This window comes from Bufo gargarizans, chromosome 8 (assembly GCF_014858855.1).
Source record: "Bufo gargarizans isolate SCDJY-AF-19 chromosome 8, ASM1485885v1, whole genome shotgun sequence".
NCBI classification, from domain to species: domain Eukaryota; kingdom Metazoa; phylum Chordata; class Amphibia; order Anura; family Bufonidae; genus Bufo; species Bufo gargarizans.
Genome location: NC_058087.1, coordinates 150335689 through 150353033, shown reverse-complemented (window position 1 = coordinate 150353033; position 17345 = coordinate 150335689). Strand labels below are relative to the sequence as shown.

The 17345-nt window shown below is 45.6% G+C and overlaps 1 protein-coding gene across 2 annotated transcripts in view; it reads right to left on the bottom strand.

The window, feature by feature from the left end:
- LOC122945702 (bifunctional apoptosis regulator-like) overlaps positions 1-17345 on the bottom strand; it is a 106033-nt gene that overhangs the window by 23459 nt on the left and 65229 nt on the right. The window lies entirely within an intron of this gene.

Here is a 17345-nt window from a genome sequence, read left to right as displayed (position 1 = left end):
TTTCATCTATTTCATTTTATGTTTCCGTGTGTCGTAAAAAGATATCGGAATATATAAAAAAGGTCTCGTCTGCACTGGATACGTGCGGCGAGCCAATGGACTTAAGGCGCAAATCACAACCCGAGCTTGGATACGAGATTTTTTATTTTGAAAAGACGACGCGTTTCGGGGTACTCAGGACCCCTTTATCAAGTCTGAAAAAACATATGGTTGTTACAGCGGTCTGTAGTAAATGAATCAAAGGTGTAAATAATGTAAAAGTATAAATAATCAAAAATTCATATTAATATTAATAGTTGGACAATAGCTGAAACTGTGTGTGTACATACGTGCGTACAAGCACACATACACGCATTTATATCTGTATATATAGAAAATTATTTGAATGCGTGGATGGATCAATGGATGAAGACAAAACCATAAACATAAACATAAGCATAAACGTAATATATATCCATAAGTAATAGATTGGTTCAGTGTTTTGGCTGGATGATTGTTTACACAAATGATAAAATAGAGGATAAAAGTGAAAAATAGAAAATAGATAAAAAAATGGCTAAAGGATATAGGTAAAATGGATTATAGATCTAAAAAATAAATTAAAAAGCTGACACAGACCCTGTTGGGGGTATATATAGCTGTATAGGACGGTTTCCTGGTTGTGTAAGGGTCTAGATGTACGCAGGAACAAATAGGTAAAAGTACATGGTTTAGAGTGTAGATGAAGGGAGTCCCTTGCAAGGGGGAGAATGATAATATTTTTTCTTTTTTCCTAAAGGAACAATTATTTGAGAATTTCAACTCAAAGTAAAATGCTATCATCTGGATAGGAGTGCTAGACTTTGCTATTCTCTTGTTTGAAACTGGAAGTTGTACTGTACATAAGTGTTTTGTAATGAGACGGAATGCCTACGGTACCTGTATCCTTGGCAACGTGAGCCCGCTGGTGCACTCTCCTGGAGGTCCCTTTCAGAAGGAATGCTAGTCAGCGTTAGTGTGGTCAATGAACAAAGTGGTGGGGATAATAAAAATAAAAATAATATTTGGTGAGGTTTGGTAGGTCAAATGAAATGAACTTTTTTGGGGTCATGTATTTCATTTTGTGTTGTTTTTTGTTGTTGTTTGCTTGTAGATTGGTGTGTTGGGAACTGTATGTCTAGGGTTGTGAGCAATCAGTTAAGGGTATATGTATATGTATATGTATATGTGTATATATATATATATATATATATATATATATATATACACACACGCACTCAATAGCACATAATAATATGAACATGTATTATTGGCCTGTTGCCACATCATATAGTCATTTGCTTCTATAGCTTGTGGTTAGCATTGGTGTAGAAGTTTAATCTATAGTGATAAATGGTGTAGGTAACCTGATAATGGGGCGTCTGGATAATATTTGTGGCCAGTGTTCTGGTGTTGTAGTGGCTGCTGGCATAGGAGGAGGATCGGTGCTTACCTGATGATGATTGCTGGGGAGTGTCCTGCTGTTGCGGCACTGCTGTGCTTGCTGCACGTGTAGTGTGCAGTGTGAGGGAGCGTGCGCTTTCCAGAGTTATGAGGCGGGGCTGGTGGGCGGCAGCGTGGCAGGGGTGTGTGAGGGGGGGCGGTCATAGATGCCGGAGGCTGGGGAGCCCGGCTGATATAAATGATGTGTGTTTCGCTACTGCTGCTGCTAGTGTGACAGGGAGGGCGGTGTCACAGGAGTTGTTGATGCTGCGATAAGAAAAGTGTAGTCCTGGCTGGATGTACTGATGTTGGGGCTGTGTGACAGTGGTGACCGGAATTGGGCAATTGCCTGGGGCTAGTGGGATGTTGTGGCTATGGGAGGGGTGTGCATTAAGAACTACTTTGATGGGTATTCTTATGGGAGGAAGTCACGGAAGGTGGGGATGGGAAAGGATGGGAATGGTGGTATGTCAGTAAAAAGAGGTGCTGCTTGTATAGAGGTGGTACCAAGTGGCCCATCTGATGAGGGGAAGAAGAAAGGAAGGAATATATATATATATATATATATATATATATATATATATATATATATATATGAAAAATATATGAAAAAATATATCAAGAAAATATATGTATATACAATTGATAATGAGGAAAATAAAGGAAAATAAAGCAGAACAAAAGAAAGAACGAAAGAAAATAAATATAAAAATGAAAATAAAAATATAGAAAAAATAAATAATAATAATAAAATAAAAAATAGAAATGGAGAATAAAAAATAATAATAATAAAGATGAGGAATAAAAAAAGTAAATAAATAATAAAAATATATATATGTATATAGAGAAAATATTAAAAGAGGGTTGGTGGTGAAGGGTGATAGGTTGATTGGTTCAGGTGGGTAGAGCTGTAAGGGTCGTATATGCACGGGATGGTGATATTAGAAGCACTGGTTTTCTATGCTTTCATTGAGTCCGTTGGGTTCAAGCGTGTTGAGCTTGAAGATCCAGAACATCTCGCATCTTTGGAGGGTTCTGTATCTGTCCGGGCGATTGGCCTCAATATGTTCCAATGGAGTGATGGACAATTTTGAGGGATCCTGGTTATGGGTGGCTAGGTAATGTCTAGAGACGCTGTGTTTTAGATACCCTTTGGTGATATTTTACCGATGCTTATTAGTGCGTTCTCTTAAGGCCTGGATGATCCGGCCGACATACTGCAGGCCACATCCGCATTCCAGGAGGTATATCATGTATGAAGTAGAACAATTTATGAAACTTTTGATATGGAATTCCTCGCCGGTATGATTGCTTCTGAAAGTTTGGATTTTGTTTGAAATGTTGCTGCAGCATTTACATAGAGTATGGCCGCACTTGAAGCTGCCCACGGGATCAGGGCACCAGCTGATTCTGCTGGTGGGGGCTGGTTTCTTCTTCTTTAGTTTACTTGGGGCCAGAATGTTTTTTAGGGATTTCGCTTTTCTAAACGTGATTTTTGGTCTTTGCGGTATTTTTGGTTTGAGGTATGGATCATTGGTTAGAATATGCCAGTGTTTTGACAGGATTCCCCTTAGGGTATCGTGGTTGGGGTTGTGAGTGGTGATTAATGATGTTCTATAGTGGTTGGGGTCTTCAGTTTCCTTTGGTTTGACTTTGGTCACTAGGCATTCTTCTTGGCTTAGAGCATTCGCCTTGGAGTAGGCGTTTTCAATGATTTTGCTTGGGTATCCCTTCCTCAGGAATCTGCTGCGTAAGGTTTGGCTTTGTGTGGTGAAGTCCTCCTTGGTTGAACAGTTTCTTCTTATCCGTTTGAACTGACTGTATGGTATATTATTTTTCCATTTTCTATAGTGTGCACTTCCGTAATCAAGGTAATTATTTCCGTCTACCTTTTTTAAAAAGGTTTTTGTTTGGATGGTTTCATTGTCGAAAAAAAGGAGTAAATCTAAATATTCAATCGAAGTGATAGAGATGTTGGCTGTGAAGGTCAGATTCCAGGTGTTGGTATTGAGGTATGAAATGAATGCTTCGGCCTCTTCGTTACTACCTTTCCAGATGATTATGAGGTTGTCAATGTATCGTTTGTAGAACATGATCATACTGTTCCAATTGTGTTCACTGTATATAAAGAGATTCTCGAAGCGTCCCATGTACAAGTTTGCATAACAGGGCGCGAAACGCGTCCCCATAGCGGTTCCGTTCTGCTGTCTGTATAGGCAGTTCTCAAATGTAAATGTATTATGTGTTAGAATGAACCGGATGGCCTCTGTAATGAATGTTTTGTGTTCCGGGGAGAGTTATTCATCGGTTTCCAAATAGTATTTAGATGTATTGATACCTGCCTCGTGTGGAATGATGGAATATAGGGATGCAACATCTAGTGTCAGCCAGCGATAAGTGGAGTCCCATTTGATTTCTTTTAACAAGGATATAAGTTGGGCGGAATCTCTCAGGTGAGAGCGAAGATTAGTAACATGTTTTTGTAGAAATAGGTCAACGTAATGTGAAAGATTGCTATTGAGGGAGTTGATGCGTTATATGATTGGTCTCCCCGGCGGATTTTCAGTGTTTTTATGGATTTTTGGTAAGTGATAGAAGATAGCTGTGGTTGGATGATCAATTGTGATGAATTCCCTTTCTTTTTTCATTAGTATGAGGTCATTTTCTGCCTGTTTCAGTAGTGTTCCTAGTTCCTTTGTGTCCTCGTTGAGTGGGTTATGAGAGAGGTGTATGTAATATGATGTGTCGTTCAGGATTCTTTGTGCTTCCTTGATGTAGTCGGCTTTGTTTTGTAGTACGATCCCACCTCCTTTATCTGCACTCCTTATTGTGATGTCGTCGTTGTTACTCAGTTCTTTCAGGGCCTCTTTCTTTTATAGTAAGATTTGTTTTGATTTTGGTATTTCTGTTGAGGTCTCTAACGTCTTTAGAGACAAGGGAGAAGAAGGTGTTTATATGATTGCCTCTGTGGTAAATGGGATTGAAGGAGGACTTTGGTTTAAGTTCAGTGTGTAGGGTGTTGTCTACCTCTGGACCTTGTGTGGTGTCTTTTTTCTGGTTTGTGGTGGGTTGTTTGGCTTGAATGGCGAAGTGTCGTTGTAGGGTGATTTTTCGGATGAATGAGTTTAGATCAATGAATAGTTCAAATTCATTGAACTTCTCCACTGGGCAGAAGGATAACCCTTTTTGTAGTAAGGTGGTTTGTGCTGTAGTCAGAGTACATCCAGAAAGGTGGAATATTTTCACAATTGTGTGGTTTTGTTCCGCTTTGGACTGTGTTTGTTCTGGGGGGTTTTCTTTGGTTCTTTTGCTTTTGGTGTCTCGTTCAGCTGTTCCTCCTCTCCATCCTCGTCTGCATTTTTTCTTTTGGTGCCATTTTGGGGTTGTGTCATTTTTGGTTTGAAGAAATCGGTTATTATGGATGTGTTCCCTGATGGACGTTTGAGGACATATGTAGTTTGTGGGGTCAGGGTCCTCGGAAGCGATAAAAAATATACGGATGCGTTGTTGGTACGGTAAGGGGAAAGGGGTGGATCCACTAAATAGCTGCTATTGTGGATGGTGAGTAAAGAGTCCTCATAGATGGAAGAGTCTAACCCGGTTAAGGCTGTTATGGGATCCGTGGACCCAAAGGAGGTTGGGGGGAGGTTCAGTGGACACCCTTGGGGAAGATCCAAGGGTGAGGTGAGAGGTTGACTCTCTCAATGCGGTATAGATGGTGGAGTGAAGTATATGGGGGTTCCAGAGTGAGTATTGGAGTAAATAGCAAAGGAATTGTGTTCTATGGGGTCGGTATTTTTGAGTGATCCTGTTGGTTGCATGTTCGGTTTGGGGGTGTTTAATTGACGTTCATCCTGATTTCGTTGGCGTATGTGCCTGACCGTTGGTGGCAAATTGACTGAGGTTGGATGGTGGTTCGGGGGTATTGTTGTGGTTGGTAGTCTGGAGGTGGGTTTGGTGGTCGGATGGTTGGTGTGGCGTGTGGATGTCGTACGTGAGTATGTGGTAGAGTGCTGAGTGAAGGGAGCATTGGAATGTGGATTGGAAGGGATGTGTGTGTGTCTTGTTTGGGTGGGGTGTTTAGTGGACATATGTGTGGCTGGATGATCTACTGGAGGTGGATGGATTCTGTCAGTTTTTGTGTTCTGTTATATCGACAGTTTTCCCAATAACAGTGACCTCTACAGTACCTGTCCCTTTAACAATGACTTTCACAGTGCCCGTCCCTTTAACAAAGAACGCAACTTTAGCATTGACCACCCCTTTAATAGTGACTTCCACAGTGCCCGCCCATTTAAAAGTGACTTTCACAGTGACCGCCCATTTAACAGTGACTTTCACAGTAACCGCCCCTTTAACAGTGAATTTCACAGTGGCCGCCCATTTAACAGTGACTTTCACAGTGACCGCCCATTTAACAGTGACTTTCACAGTAACCGCCCCTTTAACAGTGAATTTCACAGTGACTGCCCCTTTAACAGTGACTTCCCTTTAACAGTGAATTTCACAGTGGCCGCCCATTTAACAGTGACTTTCACAGTGACCGCCCATTTAACAGTGACTTTCACAGTAACCGCCCCTTTAACAGTGAATTTCACAGTGACCGCCCTTTTAACAGTGACCGCCCTTTTAACAGTGACTTTCACAGTGACCGCCCCTTTAACAGTGACTTTTACAGTAATCGCACCTTTAACAGTGAATTTCACAGTGACTGCCCCTTTAACAGTGGCTGCCCCTTTAACAGTGGCTTTCACAGTGACCGCCCCTTTAACAGTGACTTTCACAGTGACCGCCCCTTTAACAGTGACTTTCACAGTGACCGCCCCTTTAACAGTGACTTTCACAATGACCGCCCCTTTAACAGTGACCGCCCCTTTAACAGTGACTTTTACAGTAATCGCACCTTTAACAGTGAATTTCACAGTGACTGTCCCTTTAACAGTGGCTCCCCCTTTAACAGTGGCTTTCACAGTCACCGCCCCTTTAACAGTGGCTTTCACAGTCACCGCCCCTTTAACAGTGACTTTCACAGTGACCGCCCCTTTAACAGTGACTTTCACAGTGACCGCCCCTTTAACAGTGACTTTCACAGTGACTTCTCCTATAATAGTGACTTTCACAGTGACTTCTCCTATAATAGTGACTTTCACAGTGACTTCTCCTATAACAGTGACTTTCACAGTGAACGCTTCTTTAACAGTGACTTTCACAATGACCACCTCTTTAACAGTGACTTTCACAATGACCACCCCTTTAACATTGACTTTCACAGTGACTGCCCCTTTAACAGTGACTTTCACAGTGACCACCATTTTTACAGTGACTTTCACAGTGACTGCCCCTTTAACAGTGACTTTCACAGTGACTGCCCCTTTAACAGTAATCACCCCTTTAACAGTGACCTTTACAGTGACCGCCCCTGTAATAGGGACCTTCATAATGCCTGCCTCTTTAATAACAGTGACCTCCACAGTGCCCACCCATTTAATTAGTGACCTCCACTGTGCCCGCCCCTTTAAAAACAGTGACCTCCACAGTGCCCGCCCCTTTAAGCAGTAAATAAAAATGGCTGGGTTGTTATGAAAACCTGTGTTTATGGCAGTTCGGATTTGAAGAGAAAGACTTGCAGGCTTGTATTGGCTAATGTGGGTCATTTTTGGGAATATCTCAGGAACGGTACATGCTAGAGAGCTGAGACTCCGCCTAAAACCTTTACAGACACCTGATGTACCTGTGTGCCAAATTTGGTGAAGATAGGTCAAGTCGTTTGGTCACGTATAAAGAACGTCCATACAGACAGACAGACAGAAATTAATTTTTATATACACTCACCTAAAGAATTATAAGGAATACCTGTTCTATTTCTCATTAATGTGATTATCTAGTCAACCAATCACATGGCAGTTGCTTCAATGCATGTTGGGTTGTGGTCCTGGTCAAGACAATATTCTGAACTCCAAACTGAATGTCAGAATGGGAAAGAAAGGTGATTTAAGCAATTTTGAGCGTGGCATAGTTGTTGGTGGAGTATTTTACAATCTGCTCAGTTACTGGGATTTTCACATACAAGCATTTCTAGGGTTTACAAAGAATGGTGTGAAAAGGGAAAAACATCCAGTATGCAGCAGTCCTGTGGGCAAAAATGCCTTGTTGATGCTAGAGGTCAGAGGAGAATGGGCCGACTGATTCAAGCTGATAGAAGAGCAACGTTGACTGAAATAACCACTCGTTACAACCGAGGTATGCAGCAAAGCATTTGTGAAGCCACAACACGCACAACCTTGAGGCGGATGGGCTACAACAGCAGAAGACCCTACCGGGTATCACTCATCTCCACTACAAATAGGAAAAAGAGGCTACAATTTGCACAAGCGCACCAAAATTGGACTGTTGAAGACTGGAAAAATGGTTTCTGGAACATGACAATGAGTTCACTGTACTAAAATGGCCCCCACAGTCACCAGATCTCAACCCAATAGAGCATCTTTGGTATGTGGTGGAACGGGAGCTTTGTGCCCTGGATGTGCATCCCTCAAATCTCCATCAACTGCAAGATGCTATCCTATCAATATGGGCCAATATTTCTAAAGAATGCTAACAGCACCTTGTTGAATCAATGCCACGTAAAATTAAGGCAGTTCTGAAGGCAAAAGGGGGTCCAACACCGTATTAGTATGGTGTGCCTAATAATTCTTTAGTTGAGTGTATATAAGAGACTAGCAGAAGGTCCCGGCTTTGCACGGGTATATTTCAACTATTTCATTTTATTTTTCCGTGTGTTGTAAAAAGATATCAACTGTTTCCCCCATAACAGTGACTTTCACTGTGACCACCCCTTTAACTGTGACTTTCACAGTGACCGCCCCTTTAACTGTGACTTTCACAGTGACCGCCCCTTTAACTGTGACTTTCACAGTGACCGCCTCTTTAACTGTGACTTTCACAGTGACCGCCCCTTTAACTGTGACTTTCACTGTGACCACCCCTTTAACTGTGACTTTCACTGTGACCGCCCCTTTAATAGTGACTTTCACTGTGACAGCCCCTTTAACTGTGACTTTCACTGTGACAGCCCCTTTAACTGTGACTTTCACAGTGACCGCCCCTTTAAAGGGTTTCTACCACTTCGGTTTCACATATTTAGCTGTCAGACACTAGCGATCCGCTAGTGTCTGCTCTGCCCAACCATCCTAATATAATTGCTTTTGGGGCAGCTGTTTTGCTAAAAAAAGAACTTTTATTAATATGCTAATGAGCCTCTAGGTGCTATGGGGGCGTCATTAGCACCTAGAGGCTCCGTCTACCTTCAGAAACTGCCGCCGCCCAGCGCGTCCCTCCAGCCCGCCCATCTCCTCCTGAATGCGATCCTCCTTGTGAGCGTATGTATTCTGCGCATGCGCAGTGAATGTCTGACCGCTTCCTTGCTCAGACATCTCCACTGCGCCTGCGCGATGACGCCATAGTGCTCCAAGGAACAGGCGCAGTGGAGATGTCTGAGCAGGGAAGCTGTCAGACATTCACTGCGCATGCGCAGAATACATACGCTCACAAGGAGGATCGCATTCAGGAGGAGATGGGCGGGCTGGAGGGACGCGCTGGGCGGTGGCAGTTTCTGAAGGTAGACGGAGCCTCTAGGTGCCAATGACGCCCCCATAGCACCTAGAGGCTCATTAGCATATTAGTAAAAGTTCTTTTTTTAGCAAAACGGCTGCCCCAAAAGCAATTATATTAGGATGGTTGGGCAGAGCAGACACTAGCGGATCGCTAGTGTCTGACAGCCAAATATGTGAAACCGAAGTGGTAGAAACCCTTTAACTGTGACTTTCACAGTAACCGCCCCTTTAACTGTGACTTTCACAGTAACCGCCCCTTTAACTATGACTTTCACAGTGACCGCCCCTTTAAGCAGTAAAGAAATATGGCTGGGTGGTTATGGAAACCTGGAGTAAAACTGTGTTTATGGCAGTTGGGATTTGAAGAGAAAGAATTGCAGGCTTGTGTTTGGGGGGGGGGGGATTTTTGGGGAATATCTCAGTAACGGTACGTCCTGGAGAGCTGAGACTCTCTAGGACGTAAAACCTTCCCGGACACCTGATGTACCTGTGTGCCAAATTTGGAGAAGATCCAGTCGTTTGGTCATGCATAAAGAACGTCTAGACAGACAGACAGGACAGAAACTCATTTTTATATACAGACGTGGACAAAATTGTTGGTACCCTTTGGTCAATGAAAGAAAAAGTCACAATGGTCACAGAAATAACTTTAATCTGACAAAAGTAATAATAAATTAAAATTCTATAAATGTTAACCAATGAAAGTCAGACATTGTTTTTCAACCATGCTTCAACAGAATTATGTAAAAAAATAAACTCATGAAACAGGCATGGACAAAAATGATGGTACCCCTAGAAAACACAGAACATAATGTGACCAAAGGGACATGTTAATTCAAGGTGTGTCCACTAATTAGCATCACAGGTGTCTACAACCTTGTAATCAGCCATTGGGCCTATATATATGGCTCCAGGTAATCACTGTGTTGTTTGGTGATATGGTGTGTACCACACTCGACATGGACCAGAGGAAGCAAAGGAAAGAGCTGTCTCAAGAGATCAGAAAGAAAATTATAGACAAGCATGTTAAAGGTAAAGGCTATAAGACCATCTCCAAGCAACTAGATGTTCCTGTGAGTACAGTTGCACATATTATTCATAAGTTTAAGATCCATGGGACTGTAGCCAACCTCCCTGGACGTGGCCGCAGGAGGAAAATTGATGACAAATCTAAGAGACGGATAATCCGAATGGTAACAAAAGAGCCTAGAAAGACTTCTAAAGAGATTCAAGGTGAACTTCATGCTCAAGGAACATCAGTGTCAGATCGCACCATCCGTCGTTGTTTGAGCCAAAGTGGACTACATGGGAGACGACCAAGGAGGACACCATTGTTGAAAACGAATCATAAAAAAGCAAGACTGGAATATGCCAAACTACATGTTGACAAGCCACAAAGCTTCTGGGAGAATGTCCTGTGGACAGATGAGACAAAAATCGAAGTTTTTGCCAAGGCACATCAGCTGTATGTTCACAGACGAAAAAATGAAGCATATCAAGAAAAGAACACTGTCCCTACTGTGAAACATGGAGGAGGCTCTGTTATGTTCTGGGGCTGCTTTGCTGCGTCTGGCACAGGGTGTCTTGAATCTGTGCAGGGTACAATGAAATCTCAAGACTATCAAGGAATTCTAGAGAGAAATGTACTAGCCAGTGTCAGAAAGCTTGGTCTCAGTCGCAGGTCATGGGTCTTGCAACAGGACAATGACCCAAAACACACCGCTAAAAACACCCAAGAATGGCTAAGAGGAAAAAATTGGACTATTCTAAAGTGGCCTTCTATGAGCCCTGACCTCAATCCTATTGAGCATCTTTGGAAGGAGCTGAAACATGCAGTCTGGAAAAGGCACCCTTCAAACCGGACACAACTGGAGCAGTTTGCTCATGAGGAGTGGGCCAAAATACCTGCTGAGAGGTGCAGATGTCTCATTGACAGTTACAGGAAGCGTTTGATTGCAGTGATTGCCTCAAAAGGTTGCGCAACAAAATATTAAGTTAGGGGTACCATCATTTTTGTCCATGCCTGTTTCATGAGTTTATTTTTTTACATAATTCTGTTGAAGCATGGTTGAAAAACAATGTCTGACTTTCATTGGTTAACATTTATAGAATTTTAATTTATTATTACTTTTGTCAGATTAAAGTTATTTCTGTGACCATTGTGACTTTTTCTTTCATTGACCAAAGGGTACCAACAATTTTGTCCACGTCTGTATATGAGATATCCAGACCTCTTCCCTTCATCTGCATCCTCTTCAAATTCCTTGGTAGGACATGATGAACATATGATGTTTTTCATACGTATGACCTATGTAAGTATGCAAGGGGTACAGGAAGCAGGGCCCCTCGATCAGCGAATTACCAGTAGACCAAAGTGTTGTGCAAACTGGGCAATCACTTTAATCCTAATAGAATCATTTTGCCTGTCTGCTCTCTCTGCTCTGTTATCTCTGTCAACTCTTATAAGCAGGACAACCCACTTGTACCATCCATATTTTGATAAAAACACATCCCCCCAATGGCTCCCATCCACGTATTTCACAAACTCTGGGAGAAAATTTCTCCCAAAACTTGGAAATATAACCCTCTATCTTTTTGTACATCCCACAGAAAACACTGGAGAGTCAGTACAGATAGTAGCTAATCACGGTATACACTGTATCTACTACATAGCTGCACTTCTGGTCCTTTATATAGAGGAGACATTACATCTTTTTAAATCAAATCTTTTTTATTGATTTTCAATAAGATTTTATGCAAACACGCCGAAAAAGGGGAAAACATAAACCCTCCCTCCCCACACCCTGAGTCTCGGTTCCGCGGTTGTAAGAAAGTCCATAGGAGAGGCATCGATGATGGCTTCATGTTACTCCAAGAACCATAGTCCCAGAAGATCTTGCCATGATAAGCCATTACTCGACTTCCCATTGGCTCTTCATTTTTCACATGCAAATCCAGCATCCACGCCAACTATCACCCCGTCGTACTCACAGATCATCGTGAGATACCTTTTCATCACCATTCAAAGCAACAAGTCTACAACATTACACCACAACATTATAATGTGATAGCCAAAGTGACCATATTTTTTTGAATTTCTTATTACTTCCTCATTTTTGGTATACATAACTCTCCAGTCTCACTAGCATATGAATCTTATCCACTAAATTCTGGCTAGCCAGGGGGACAGAGGCAATCAAGTGATTAACTTCCTTGCCTGGTAAAGGATTCTTGTGATCGCTATTCTAAGCTCAGGGGTAGCAGGTATCAGTTTGGTATACCCCAAAATACAGACTGTAGGAGTTAGATCAATAGTTATATCAAACACATTACATATTAAGCTCCTCACATCTGACATATATCTTCACAGCCTTGGGCAATTACACATTAAGTCAACTAAATCGGCATTGTGCGCGCCACATCTAGGGCAAGTATCATTGTCCTATACCCCATTTTGTGTAAAAGGACTGGAGTCCTGTACACTATGTAGTAATAGCAATTGTGAGACTCTGTGGGTCTCACTTACCGCTACCACCGGGAAGTCTTCTAATACCTTCTTCCATGTTTCTATAAAGACGAGACAGAGGGGATATGATAGAAACTTTTAAATACATAAAGGGAATCAACAAGGTAAAAGAGGAGAGAATATTTAAAAGAAGAAAAACTTCTACAAGAGGACATAGTTTTAAATTAGCGGGGCAAAGGTTTAAAAGTATTATCAGGAAGTATTACTTTACTGAGTGTCATGATCTTACCTTCTTGCTGTTCTCCTTCGTTTGACATGTGCTGGCGGCCATCTTGGTTTCTGGGTTTCTTGTAGCCTCCCACCCTGCGGCTTCTCCTTCCCACTGGGAGGAGCTGGATGCCTAGCTCATATATATAGGAGGTCTGTGGCTTCAGTTCCTTGCTTGGTCCTCCTGTGTTCACATGCTTCTAAGACTGCTGCTGCTTCTGGTTCCTGATCCTGGCTTCGTCTGACTACCCTGCTGGCTCCTGATCCAGGCTTCGTCTGACTACCCTGCTGGTTCCTGATCCAGGCTTCGTCTGACTACCCTTCTGGTTCCTGACCTCTGGCTTCGCAAGACCCTGCTTCGGTTTAGCCACCCGTTTGGACTTTTGCCCACAGCTTGATTTTCAATAAAGCCTTCTTATTTCCACTTATCTCTTGTTGTACGTCTGGTTCATGGTTCCTTGACATTAGGACCAAGCCATGAATTCTGACGGTACAGGGCCATCCTCGCTACCTACGCTGGTTGCCAGACTTGATCAGCAGGCTCACCTGTTGGGTCGGTTCACTGTGGCGTTGCAAACCCTGCTTGAACGCACGGCTCATTTAGCTTCCTTTGCCGATGGGTCGGTTGTCGCTCCTGGGCCCGCTCCTACTGCCGCTCCGGTTGTTGCGCCAGAGTCTACCCCGACACCTGTTGCTGCGCCTGCGGTGTTTCGGGGTATGACCGGTTCTGCCCCCCTTCCACAGCGCTTTGGGGGAGAGCCAACTCAGTGCCGAGGTTTCCTTAACCAGGTGGGCATTTATTTCGAGTTGCTGCCACATGCCTTTCCTACTGAGAGATCAAAGGTGGGCTTCTTGATCTTGCTGCTCTCGGACAAGGCCTTGGCCTGGGCCAGCCCTTTATGGGAGAACAACAATCCGGTGGTTGCCGAGTTTTCCGGTTTTGTTGCTTCTCTTCGGAAGGTATTCAATGTGCCGGCTCGTGCTGCCTCTGCTGCGAAGCTCCTTATGTCCATCAGACAGGGTTCACGATCCGTAGCTGAATACGCCATTGAGTTTCGTACCCTGGCAGCAGAGGTGGGCTGGAATAATGAGGCTCTGGTCGCTGCTTTCTCTCATGGTCTCTCGGATGCCTTGAAGGATGAGGTTGCAGCTAAGGACCTACCAGTGGAGCTCGAGTCCCTTATTTCTTTCCTGATTTTGATTGACACCAGACTCAGGGAGAGACCTTCCTTTAAGGAGAGCCTGCGGAGGTCTTCTAACAGATTGGCGCCTACGTTTGCTGTCCCACCCGTGCCTCCCTCTCCTCCCACGCCTCCTGGGGATGACTTGTCTGGGGGTGAACCCATGCAGCTGGGGTTTGCTCGCCTGTCCGAGGGGGAGAGGGTACTCCGGAGACGCGAGGGCCGATGCATGTACTGTGGTCTCGGTGGGCATTTTCGGTTGGCATGCCCGAACCGTCCGGGAAACGCTCGCACCTGAGATCCTGTCGGGGGCAGATCTTGGGTGGAGTCTCCTCGTCCCCGGTTTCCCGTGTTGACAAACCACTGATTACTGTTGTCCTCTCCTGGGTCGGGGGCTCGGTGACGACCCAGGCGTTGGTGGACTCTGGTGCTGGTGGTTTGTTCATTGATAGTGTGTTCGCTGCCGCCAATTCCATTCCTCTGCAGCCTCGAGGTTCCCCACTGGCTCTTGAGGCGATAGACGGTAGACCCCTTCTGCCGCCACACGTGACTCAGGAGACCCTTCCAGTGGGGATGGCCATTGGTGCCGTTCACAGAGAGTCGGTCTGTCTCCAGGTTATTTCGTCTCCACACTACTCGGTGGTCTTGGGGTACCCCTGGCTCCAGAAGCATAATCCGACTTTCGATTGGAGATCGGCCGAGATCCTCTCGTGGTCACCGCAGTGTGGGGCTAGTTGCATCCATGGGCCTGTCAAGTTGCTGTGTACTTCCTCGGACTCTCTGTTGCCTCCTGAATACGAGGAGTACCGGGATGTATTCGATAAGGTGCGTGCGGTTGCCCTACCTCCGCACCGCCCATACGATTGTGCCATAGAGTTACAATCTGGTGCCGTTCCTCCTCGTGGCAAAGTCTATCCACTGTCGGTAGCGGAGAATGAGGCCATGGAGGAGTACGTGAGGGAGGCGCTTTCACGCGGACACATTCGCAAATCCTCGTCCCCGGCAGGGGCTGGATTTTTCTTTGTGAAAAAGAAGGGCGGTGAGTTGAGGCCTTGCATCGATTACAGGGGTCTCAATCGCATCACGATCAAGAACGCTTACCCGATACCCTTGATTTCCGAGCTGTTCGATCGCCTCAAAGGGGCCACGGTCTTTACCAAACTCGACCTGAGGGCGGCATATAATCTGGTAAGGATCAAGGCGGGCGATGAGTGGAAGACCGCGTTTAACACCAGGACCGGTCATTATGAATCCTTGGTTATGCCCTTTGGGTTGTGCAATGCGCCCGCAGTCTTCCAGGAATTCATCAACGATGTTTTCCGTGACCTGTTGCAGCAGTGTGTGGTGGTCTATTTGGATGACATCTTGGTATATTCTGAATCCATGGAGGCCCACATTCTGGATGTCAGACGAGTGTTGCAACGGTTACGAGAGAACAAGCTGTTCGGTAAGCTTGAGAAATGCGAATTTCACCGATCCCAGGTAACCTTCTTAGGTTACATCATTTCCGCTGAGGGGTTCTCCATGGATCCTGAGAAGGTTTCGGCTGTCTTACAGTGGCCCCAGCCCAGTGGTCTTCGTGCCCTGCAGCGCTTTTTGGGCTTCGCCAATTATTATCGGAAGTTCATCAGGGACTTTTCCATGCTAGCCAAGCCTCTTGCGGATCTGACCAGGAAGGGCAGTAATCACCAGGTCTGGCCGCCCGAGGCCATCCGAGCTTTTGAGGCTCTAAAGTCCGCCTTTGTGTCGGCTCCGATTCTGTCGCATCCCAACCCTGGGTTGCCTTTTGTCCTCGAGGTGGACACGTCTGAGACGGGAGTAGGCGCCCTTCTGTCTCAGCGTAGAACACCAGAGGGTCCTCTGCTTCCTTGTGGGTTTTACTCCCGGAAACTGTCTTCCGCGGAGTGCAACTATCAGATTGGTGACAGGGAGTTATTGGCCATCGTGCAGGCCCTTAAAGAATGGAGGCACTTGCTCGAGGGCTCGGTGGTTCCGGTTCTCATCCTGACGGACCACAAGAATCTGACCTACCTCTCTGAGGCCAAGAGATTGACACCACGTCAGGCCAGATGGGCTCTGTTCTTGTCACGTTTTAATTACGTGGTCTCCTACCTACCCGGTTCCAAGAACATCAGAGCGGATGCGTTATCACGGCAGTACTCCGAGCTGTCCGGGGAGGAGTCGATTCCAACTTCGGTCATACCTCCGAATCAGATCCTGGCCGCTATTCGCACCAGCCTGACCTCTCCCCTGGGTGAGCAGATTTTGGCGGCTCAATCTGGTGCTCCCTCTGGGAGACCCAACGGCAGATGTTTTGTGCCTGAGGAGTTGCGCACTCGGTTGTTGCGAACCTACCATAACTCCAAGGCCGCGGGGCATCCTGGAAAGAATCAGCTGTCCTGGGCTGTTTCACGTCTGTTCTGGTGGCCTTCTCTACGTTCCGACATCGCCGCATATGTAGCGGCATGCTCCGTTTGTGCCCAGAGTAAGTCCCCTCGGCACCTTCCGTTGGGCCTTTTGCAACCCATAGCCACGCGGGAGCGTCCATGGTCACACCTGGGGATGGATTTCATTGTGGACCTCCCTGCATCCCGAGGCCATACGGTCATTCTCATGATTGTGGATCGGTTTTCCAAAATGTGCCACTGTGTTCCTCTCAAGAAGTTACCCTCTGCACAAGAGTTGGCCTCGATTTTTGCCAGGGAGGTCTTCCGGTTGCACGGTTTGCCCAAGGAGATTGTGTCGGATCGGGGGAGTCAGTTTGTGTCCAGGTTCTGGCACGCCTTTTGCTCCCAGTTGGGGATTCATCTCTCTTTCTCCTCGGCCTACCACCCTCAGTCCAATGGGGCCGCAGAACGATCCAATCAGGCCTTGGAGCAATTCCTTCGTTGCTATGTCTCCGATCACCAAGACAATTGGGTTGACCTCCTCCCTTGGGCTGAGTTTGCCAGGAACACGGCGGTGAACTCTTCCTCTGGGACGTCTCCCTTCATGGCCAATTATGGGTTCCAACCTGCCGTGTTACCGGAGGTATTCTCTCCCCAGGATATTCCGGCTGTGGAGGATCACCTTTCCGTCCTACGTGCTTCTTGGGTACAGATCCAGAGGTCCCTTGAGGTCTCTGCGCAGCGCCAGAGACTCCAGGCTGATCGCAGACGAGCGCCCGCTCCTTCCTACCAGGTCGGCGACCGCGTATGGTTGTCCACCCGCAACCTCAACCTTCGAGTGCCCACTCCCAAGCTGGCGCCTCGCTTTGTTGGTCCCTTCCGAGTGCTTCGCAGGGTAAACCCGGTAGCCTATGCCCTTGCGCTTCCTCCTGGCATGCGGATCTCCAACGTGTTTCATGTCTCCCTGTTG